The sequence below is a fragment of the Bombina bombina genome, chromosome 1 (genome assembly GCF_027579735.1).
Source record: "Bombina bombina isolate aBomBom1 chromosome 1, aBomBom1.pri, whole genome shotgun sequence".
Taxonomy (NCBI): Eukaryota; Metazoa; Chordata; class Amphibia; order Anura; family Bombinatoridae; genus Bombina; species Bombina bombina.
In genome coordinates, this window is record NC_069499.1 from 1,172,678,473 (window position 1) to 1,172,685,968 (window position 7,496).

Genomic DNA, 7,496 nt, shown 5'->3' on the forward strand with positions numbered 1-7,496 from the left:
CTAGGAAGCCTGTTACCAGAAAGATTTACCATAAAATATGGCGTAAATACCTATACTGGTGTGAATCCTAAGATTACTCCTGGAGTAAGGTTAGGATTCCTAGGATATTGTCTTTTCTACAAGAAGGTTTAGAAAAGGGTTTATCGGCTAGCTCATTAAAGGGACAGATCTCAGCTCTGTCCATCTTGTTACACAGGCGTCTGTCAGAAAATTCAGACATCCAGGCCTTTTGTCAGGCTTTAGCTAGGATCAAGCCTGTGTTTAAAACTGTTGCTCCGCCATGGAGTTTAAACTTAGTTCTTAACGTTTTACAGGGTGTTCCGTTTGAACCCCTTCATTCCATTGATATAAAATTGTTATCTTGGAAAGTTCTATTTTTAATGGCTATTTCCTCGGCTCGAAGAGTCTCTGAGTTATCAGCCCTACATTGTGATTCTCCTTATCTGATCTTTCACTCAGACAAGGTAGTTCTGCGTACTAAACCTGGGTTCTTACCTAAGGTTGTCTCTAACAGGAACATCAATCAAGAGATTGTTGTTCCATCTTTGTGTCCAAATCCTTCTTCAAAGAAGGAACGTCTTCTACACAATCTGGATGTAGTTCGTGCCCTCAAGTTCTACTTGCAGGCAACTAAAGATTTTCGCCAAACTTCTTCCCTGTTTGTCGTTTATTCTGGACAGAGGAGAGGTCAAAAAGCTTCTGCTACCTCTCTCTCTTTTTGGCTTCGTAGCATAATACGTTTAGCCTATGAGACTGCTGGACAGCAGCCTCCTGAAAGAATTACAGCTCATTCCACTAGAGCTGTGGCTTCCACTTGGGCCTTTAAGAATGAGGCCTCTGTTGAACAGATTTGCAAGGCTGCAACTTGGTCTTCGCTTCATACTTTTTCCAAATTTTACAAATTTGACACTTTTGCTTCTTCGGAGGCTATTTTTGGGAGAAAGGTTCTTCAGGCAGTGGTTCCTTCTGTATAATGAGCCTGCCTATCCCTCCCGTCATCCGTGTACTTTTGCTTTGGTATTGGTATCCCAGAAGTAATGATGACCCGTGGACTGATCACACATAACAGAAGAAAACATAATTTATGCTTACCTGATAAATTCCTTTCTTCTGTTGTGTGATCAGTCCACGGCCCGCCCTGTTTTGTAAGGCAGGTACATATTTTTTAAATTATAATTCAGTCACCACTACACCCTTGGCTTCTCCTTTCTCGTTGGTCTTTGGTCGAATGACTGGAGGTGACGTAGAGGGGAGGAGCTATATAGCAACTCTGCTGGGTGAATCCTCTTGCACTTCCTGTAGGGGAGCAGATAATATCCCAGAAGTAATGATGACCCGTGGACTGATCACACAACAGAAGAAAGGAATTTATCAGGTAAGCATAAATTATGTTTTCTAGTCTAATACTGTGTTTTTTAAATGTAATATTCGAATTTGAATGTGACAACTGTGTTTAATAAATGTGATATTCGATTCAAATGTGATTTTCAATTCGAATGTGATATTCGATTTGAATGTGACATTCGAATTCGAAATAATGTTTCTAGTCTACAATTGTGTTTATAAATGTAATATTCGAATTTGAAAGTGACATTCGAATTTGAATGTGACATTCGAATTTGAATGTGACATTCGAAAACTGTATATAACATTCGAAAATCGAATTTTTAAGAATATTCGGTCTTATCAATATTCTATTATGTAAATCGAATTTCTACAATAACATTCGTTCTAACATTCAAATTTGAATATAAACACATTCGCCCATCCCTAGTTATTTCCCTTCCAGTGCATACTATAGTCGCTCTCTTTCTGCTCTTATGAATAGCAAGCAATATGTCTTTTTGCCCTCAGCCTGCGTTTCTGTATTCACCCCCTAGACCATATTCATTGTTTATTGACTACTTTGCTGTTTCACCAATGGATAACTTCTCCAACAAACTGTGTTAGCCACTCCATTTGCTTTGTCTTCTCTCATATTTGCTCTGTTCCTTACATTTTTAATGTACCCTTCCTACTCTCTAAACACAGTACATATATACAATACTCTTCACCACAACAGTTCACTGCTTTATTTTGCTTCCACAGGAACATCCAAGCTATAGACCCTATGAAATATTTACAAGCTCTATAGCTCCATCTGTTCCCTGCCCAACATTACCAATTATCTAACAACTACTTACTGGCATGTGCATTTAAGACAGGTGCAACTGCATTCCTAGAACCCTCTACTTAAGCTTTTGCATTTCAGTTTTACCTGATACCTCCCAATTTGCTCTTGACCTGATGATTTTCTCAGGAGGAAATCAAACATTCACACATACTTTCACCATTGCAAATTCAAGCTACAGACCTTTTACTCTGACCTTTAACTCCATATGCCTCTCCTTTGCCTTTAGAACACTGTCCTTCCCCATTCTTTCAGACAAAAAAATAACTCAATTGTACAAGAAACCTACTCTAAAAATGCAATAGCCATTGCCTACCTACCTGCTTCCAAGGGGCATATTTAACAATGTGTGAGAGGACCTGATACAAAGTAGCGTATTATGTCCGCCGCACATCGATAAATGCCGACAGCATACACTGTTGGCATTAATCATTGCACCAGCAGTTCTTGTGAACTGCTGGTGCAATGCCGCCCCCTGCAGATTCGCTGCCGCTAGCAGGGGGTGTCAATCAACCCAATCGTATTTGATCGGGTTGATTTCTGTCTGTCACCTCAGAGCAGGTGGACAAGTTATGGAGCAGCGGTCTTTAGACAAGGGGCATCAAGCTCCATACGGAGCTTGATAAATATTCCCCCAATTCTTTACTCTCTTATCATTCATTTGATTCACAAAGTGCCTGTTTGATCCAATTTAATTACAACTTGTTCCTTTTTGCTCTTTAACATTAATCCAGCTCTTACCCATCTCTTTGACCTGACTGTAACCACTGGAACATTTGCATCAAGCATGAGCTGATAAAGATGGAAAACTCCTTTCCTTTTACTGCCACCTAATCTTTACTTCCTCTTGCCTCCAAACTACTGCAATGTCTAGACTACAATTATCTTGCTGTCTTTCTGTTCTCCTTGACCCAGTACAATTTGGCTTTCAACCTCAACATTCTACATAAACTGTCAATCTCTTTTCTGCTTTTGATACATCGGTCCACCCTTGCCTACTGAACATGCTCCACTCTCTTGGCATGTTGGATAGAATTTTATATCATTAAAGGGACATAATACTCATATGCTAAATCACTTGAAACTAATGCTGTATAACTGTAAAAAGCTGACAGGAAAATGTCACCTGAGCATCTCTATGTAAAAAAGGAAGATATTTTACCTCACAATTTCCTTTGCTCAGCAGAGTAAGTTCTGTGTAAAAAGTTATACTCAGTTACTTCCCAGCTGCAGGTAAAAAAAATGAATAAATGAACAGCAGTCAATCATCATCAGCAGTACTGAGGTCATGAACTCTTTTACTGTGATCTCATGAGATTTCACTTAACTCTCATGAGATTTCATAGTAAACTTACTTAAACTGAATAGGGAAATAACATGAGAGTGCACGAGGCTCAATCCTTCAGCTGTCCCGGGACAAACATATTGATTTGCTGCTTTGAAGTCCTTTACAATGGGATGTGGCTACTGAGAAACTTTTGAGGTAAAATATCTTTCTTTTTTACATAGAGATGTTCAGGAGATATTTTCTAGTCAGCTTTTTACAGCTATGCTGCATCACTTTCAAGTGTTTAAACATTTGGTTATTATGGCCCTTTAACCATTCCTTCAGAATCTCCTTTTCTGCTCCCACTGTCTGTTCTCAATCTATATTTTTTTACTTGGGGAAACTATCGGCCAGATTAAGAGTTTTGCGTTAGAAGCTGTGCGGTGCTAACGAGCAGTTTTTTCTCACCGCTCACTTAACTACAGCGCTGGTATTATAGGTTTTTACAAACCCAGCGTTAAAATGTAAGAAGTGAGCGTTAAGCAAAATTGTGCTCCTTACCGCACTCCAATACCAGCGCTGCTTAAGTCAGCGGTGAACTGGTCGTACGTGCTCGTGCACGATTTCCCCATAGACATCAATGGGGAGAGCCGGCTGAGAAAAAGTCTAACACCTGCCAAAAAGCAGCGTAAAACTCAGTAACGCAGCCCCATTGATTCCTATGGGGCAATAACATTTATGCTTACACCTAACACCCTAACATAAACCCCAAGTCTAAACACCCCTAATCTTACACTTAACCCCTAATATGCTGCCCCCGACATTGCGGACACCTACATTATATTTTTATTAACCCCTAAGCTGCCGCTCCGGACACCGCCGCCACCTACATTATATTTATTAACCCCTAATCTGCTGCCCCCAACATCGTCACCACCTACATTAAATTTTTTAACCCCTAATCTACCGCTCCGGACATCGCTGCCAATATAATAAACATATTAACCCCTAAACTGCCACACTCCAGCCTTGCAAACATTAGTTAAATATTATTAACCCCTAATCTGCCATCCCTAACATCGCCGCCACCTACCAACATTTATTTACCCCTAATCTGCCGCCCCCAACGTTGCCGCCACTATACTAAATGTATTAACCCCTAAACCTAAGTCTAACCCTAACAACCCATAACTTAAATATAATTACAATAAATCTAATTAAAAATTAATATTATTACCTCAATAATTCCTATTAAAAACTAAATACTTACTTGTAAAATAAACCCTAAGACAGCTACGATATAACTAATAGTTACATTGAAGCTAGCTAGGGGTTTATTTTTATTTTACATGCAAGTTTGTATTTATTTTAACTAGGTAGAATAGTTACTAAATAGTTATTAACTATTTACTAACTACCTAGCTAAAATAAATACAAAAGTACCTGTAAAACAAAACCTAACCTAAGTTACACTAACACCTAACACTACACTACAATTAAATAAATGACCTAAATTAAATAGAATTTAAAAAATTAAATACAATTAGCTAAAGTACAAAAAAAACAAACACTAAATTACAGCAAATAATAATCAAATTACACGATATTTAAACTAATTACACCTAATCTTATAGCCCTATCAAAATAAAAAAAGCCCCCCCCCAAAATAAAAAAAAACCCTAGCCTAAACTAAACTATCAATAGCCCTTAAAAGGGCCTTTTACGGGGCATTGCTCCAAAGTAATCAGCTCTTTTACCTGTAAAAAAAAATACAAACACCCCCCAACAGTAAAACCCACCACCCACACAACAAACCCCCCAAATAAAAACCTAACTTAAAAAACCTAAGCTCCCCATTGCCCTGAAAAGGGCATTTGGATGGGCATTGCCCTTAAAAGGGCAGTAAGCTCTTTTGTGGCACAAAGCCCTAACCTAAAAATAAAACCCACCCAATACACCCTTAAAAAAACCTAACACTAACCCCCTGAAGATCGACTTACTGTTCTGAAGACCGGACATCCATCCTTAAGAAAGCGGCAGAAGTCTTCATCCAACCGGGCCAAAGTCTTCAACAAAGCCGGGAGAAGTCTTCATCCAAGCCGGGGGAAGTGGTCCTCCAGATGGGCAGAAGTCTTCATCCAGACGGCATCTTCTATCTTCATCCATCCGACGCGGAGCGGGTCCATCTTCAAGACATCTGACGCGGAGCATCCTCTTCATCCGGAGTCTTCTTACTGAATGAAGGTTCCTTTAAATGACGTCATCCAAGATGGCGTCCCTTAGATTCCAATTGGCTGATAGAATTCTATCAGCCAATCGGAATTAAGGTAGAAAAAATCCTATTGGCTGATGTTTGTTGTGTGGGTGGTGGGTTTTACTGTTGGGGGTGTTTGTATTTTTTTTTTAAAGTATAAGAGCTGATTACTTTGGTGCAATGCCCCGCAAATGGCCCTTTTAAGGGCTATTGATAGTTTAGTTTAGGCTAGGGTTTTTTTTATTTGGGAGGGGTTATTTTGATAGGGCTTTTAGATTAGGTGTAATTAGTTTAAAGATCTGTAATTTGTTTTTTATTTTCTGTAATTTAGTGTTTTTGTTTTTTTGTGATTTAGCTCATTTAATTTATTTAATTGTATTTAATTTAGGGAATATATTTAATTGTAGGGTTAGGATAGGTGTTAGTGTAACTTAGGTTAGGTTTTATTTTACAGGTAAATTTGTCTTTATTTTAGCTAGGTAGTTATTAAATAGTTAATAACAATTTAATAACTATTCTACCTAGTTAAAATAAATACAAACTTGTCTGTAAAATAAAAATAAACCCTAAGCTAGCTACAATGTAACTATTAATTTATTTTATAGGTAAGTATTTGGTTTTAAATAGGAATAATGTAGTTAATGATAGGAATTTTATTTAGATTTATTTAAATTATATTTAAGTTAGGGGGTGTTAGGGTTATACTTAGATTTAGGGGTTAATACATTTAATATAGTGGCGATGACGTTGGGGACGGCAGATTAGGGTTAATAAATTTATGTAGGTTGCTGCGATGTTAGGGATAGAAGAATAGGGGTTAATATTATTTAACTAGTGTTTGGCGGGAGTGCGGCGGTTTAGGGGTTAATATGTTTATTATAGTGGCAGCGATGTCTGGAGTGGCAGATTAGGGGTTAAAAATGTTATTTTAGTATTTGCGATGCGGGAGGGCCTCGGTTTAGGGGTTAATAGGTAGTTTATGGGTGTTAGTGTAGTTTTTAGCACTTAAGTTATGAGTTTTATGCTACAGCGTTGTATGATAAAACTCAACTACTGAATTTAAAATGCGTTACGGATCTTGGAGTTAGAGGGTGTACCGCTCACTTTTTGGCCTCCCAGGACAGACTCGTAATACCGGCACTATGGAAGTCCCATAGTAAAAAGGGTTTACGAAGTTTACGCAAGTCGTTTTGCGGTAAGGCCAAAGAAGTTTGTGGTGCCCCTAAACCTACAAGACTCGTAATAGCAGCGGGCGTAAAAAAGCAGCGTAAGGACCTGTTAACGCTGCTTTTTTACCTTAACGCACAACTCATAATCTAGCCGACTCTTTGTAAATTCTATCACTGAGTGTCTCACTAACATCTCCTCATAGAAGAGCTACACTGCTGTGTGTGAAAAAGAGGCATAAATAAAGCAGCATAAAAATCATGCCAAGTAATAAATGTATTAGTAGAATAAACATCAAAAAATTTCATGAAAATGCAAAGTAAAAATAATATTTCAAGTACAAAAAACAAATCATACTAAAAATACAAATAGTAATATGCATTTTCTTTTTCAATATTAAGTGAGTCTTGTGGTCTCTGCAAGTGGCTGGACAGGGGTGTTCCTCGGACATGATTGGAGTTTTTCCCCAGCTATATTCTGCGTAGCTTTGTTTTGCCTATAGTTATTGTACTCCTGTTTGGCACTGCAAAATATGTTAGCACTTTGCAAATATGGATAATTATATTGTAATTAGAATATTAACCCCTTAAATGGACATTAAACACTTTGAGATGGTAATATAAAATGATAAATCATAC